The sequence below is a fragment of the Cariama cristata genome, unplaced genomic scaffold, assembly GCF_000690535.1.
Source record: "Cariama cristata isolate BGI_N322 unplaced genomic scaffold, ASM69053v1 scaffold4087, whole genome shotgun sequence".
Classification (NCBI taxonomy): domain Eukaryota; kingdom Metazoa; phylum Chordata; class Aves; order Cariamiformes; family Cariamidae; genus Cariama; species Cariama cristata.
In genome coordinates, this window is record NW_009628240.1 from 55,822 (window position 1) to 59,397 (window position 3,576).

The following is a 3,576-nucleotide window of genomic DNA, read 5'->3' on the forward strand; positions in this document are numbered from 1 at the left end:
ATCCAGACAAAATATTTGTAGAGCATATAATTGGTATTTCTTTTTCCCCCTTTGAAGTGGAGCTTGGCAAGGTCTCTGGAGATTGCCATATTCATAAATTGACGCAGCATAGCAAAGCACAGAACCTGCATTTCGCACTGCAGCCGGAGCTAAGGAGCCTTCAGGTGACTTCTCTACTGAGATGCCTCTGCACCACGTTTGCCCACACCTCTGCTTCTGGAGTGAACAGGAGAGCAGCCTAGCAGGGAAGGAGGAGTCAGACTGCCAATTAACCTAACTCGAATGCGTGTTCAGCAACATTAATAGAGTTACACATTTTTTCCACATTGATCCTCCAGGACAAAGCATGGTGAAATCTTATACTTCAGCCCATTTAGCTCTCAATAGGGAAGAACATAAAGATATTTTCAATGGAGATTCACTAAGGCAATATTGCTAGGGTAATTATACAATAATTTAAAAAGTGTTTCAAGCCTCAAACATTTTCTTTTTTTGGAAATTTTGAGTCTGGATTAGAAAGGATCAGCATTATTGTTCTCATTTATTGCATTTTAGGAAGAACTTCTTCACTGTAAGAATTGTTAAGCACTGGAACAGGCTCCCGAGGGAGGTGGTGGACTCACCATCCCTGGAGGTGTTCAAAAAATGTTTAGATGTGACGCTTCGAGACATGGTTTAGTGGGCACAGTGGCATTGGGTAGAAGGTTGGACTTGATAATCTTTGAGGTCTCTTCCAATGATAACAATTCTATCATTCTATGATTTTGTGAAGTTTTCTGCTGAGTCATCATTCCTTCACTATTCAGGTTGCTACTGTTACAGTTTCACTGTCAGTTTTCCACACACAAAGAACAAACTGTTGAAGTATTTATTTTACAATAAAAAGCATAGGATTATCTTCTTTATTGGCTTTACACAAATGTTCTTGAAGGCTGGCCTATTCCAATTTGTTGAAAGGTAGGGATGTATACCATTGCTTTAATTGGTTAAAAACAAAACAAAACAAAACTGAGTTTTTAAAACAGCAGATCAAATGAGCGATGTGTTTTCTCAATTGTAATGATGATGATAAGACATGCCTTAAATTGTGTTTAAGGAAGTTTTAGAAGTTATAAACTGTATGTTCTCATTTATAGAGGCACTTAAAATTCAAAAGCCAATTCCTAATCACTGAGCATAAAAACATACATGTGTTGAAGGCACGGTGTAGTTCTATTACTGTATTTATACATGGAATCATGCAGTCATTCCTCAGTTGCAACAGCATGATTTGTATTCTTTCTGAATGGCACTTCTCAATCCCAAAACTTACTCTAAAAGTGTTTGATATTATGACTTAAGGAGTTTGTATCACATCATGCCCTTAAAAGAGCCTAAAGAGATTAAACACTGGCTAGGGACAATTCTTGCAGTTACTGGTTAGAGGGAGTTTTGTAGGAGACAGGCTGAGAAACATGGAGGTCCTTTCAAGTCACCGATGGATGAGAACACTGCCAAGAGAGGCAGCCCGAGGCCTTGCAGACATGATGCCTGTTAGTTGCCAAGTTCATGAAAGCAGGCGCAGCCTATGTTACAATGAGAAAAGGTCCCGCTGAACCCGCTGACACCTCCCATTGGCCCCAGTGCCAGCTACAGAGGGAACACAGCACTGCTGTGAATTATACAAACTCTGCAATGGCTTTTGAACAGGTGTCCAGAGTCTGCAGGTGCCTGAACTCCATCAGAGGGTCAATCTCTTCGCTCCACCCCTCCTAATCCTCAAAGTTTCCTGGCCACTTCTATGCTAGGGACACTCTTTAGAAACTTCTCTGTGGACACAAGTGCATTTCACTACAGCATTCATGATGGAGATCTACACACAACTTATGCACACAAAATGGAAATGTGTCAACATACACCTACAGAAACTCGAAACAGGAAAATCAGAGTAAGTTTACATATGAAGTGCAATTTTTCTATGGGTATTCACTAGTCTGCATAGCTGGGACAGTAGATATTTGAAAGTCAAGGAGTCACCTTCACCCTGCTGATAAGAAAGAGATGCGTTGTCATCCACTTCCAGTTGTTCTAATGTTTGCTAGAAACTACCGGGAAGGAGAGAAAGAGGAAGGAACAGAAAAAGAATGACAGTAGTACATCGATATGTTTTCAGTATGATAATGAAATCAGGCCCAGAAATTATTACAAGGATTTAATTCCACTGTGCAAACAGTACGGTGTTATTACTTTGCTAGCCTGGTGAGGTAGAGGCCCAAGGTGTTAACATGACACAAACACAAGACAAAAAGATGGTCCCTTCTTGGAAAGCTAATAAGTCTGAATGGACTGGCTCTAATAATTGCTACAAGGATAGAGATTCTGCAGTTTTAAAAGTCTGATTCTTCAGACTTATACCAGTTAATTGAAGTGCAAACTCTGCAAGTCTATAAGCATGATACAATTTCCTTAAACTGAGTCTGACTCCTAAGACTGACCTTTAATTTTGTATTGATTAAAAATAATTTCTTCCTATGTCACTTTGCACACACCCCATACTCTGAATACTGTAAGTACTGTCATGACACTTCCAAATGTTTTTATCCTTTGGTTTCTTAATAATTATGACCTTTATTACCCTTATTGGAGGGATTTTCACCTTGTTATAACTGCATTCTCCAAAGCAAGAGAATGAATTTATTGTCTTTGCCGACTCTTGCCTGTTGATGCATGCCCCTAGGTCAGTAGTACATATGAGCTCTAATCATGCTGAGATGACGTTAGTTTAAGTTTTTCCCAACCTGAAGGCAAATGCCTTCTTCATCACCAAAGTGTACTTTCATTTCAAGGCATCCAAAGTTAAACCTCCAGGCTTTGGATTCAAAGTAAATGCATTAAGCACATAAGAAACAATTTGGTGCAATAGGATTCATGCTATTTAACCTTCATTCAAGGCTTTTCCTTCTGTTTTCTCCTAGGAAAAGAGAGAGAGAGAGAGAGAGAGAAAGAGCGAAAGAGAGAAAGAAAGAGAGAACGAGAGAAAGAAAGCGAGAAAGTGAGAACGCGAGAAAGCAAGAAAGCAAGCAAGAAAGAAAGAAAGAAAGAAAGAAAGAAATGTGATACACTTTTACAGCTATGAAGAGCAAAAGAGAGAAAGAAAGAGAGAAAGAGAGAAAGAAAGCAAGAAAGTGAGAAAGCGAGAAAGTGAGAACGCGAGAAAGTGAGAGAAAGAAAACCAAAAAAAGCAAGCAAGAAAGAAAGAAAGAAAGAAAGAAAGAAAACCAAAACACTTTTACAGCTATGATAAACAAAACCAGTTCAGGTTAGCTTTCGGTTTCAAGAAGTGCATTTTCAGAGTCAAGTGAGGCAACACTTCACTCTAGAATAAACACGGGGATATTTTACATGCAATTTACTTAAACTTTTCTTCAAGTTGGAAGCTAACACTTTAAAATGTCTTTAGTGTAATGATTTGAGAACCTAACATATCCTATCTACTATGTATAACTTTCTGTGGTTCTCTTAATGTCCCCGCTTGCCTCAAACAGAATACATATGAAAAGCCAAAGCCCAGATAGCGATATTTTATAGCTACTTTTC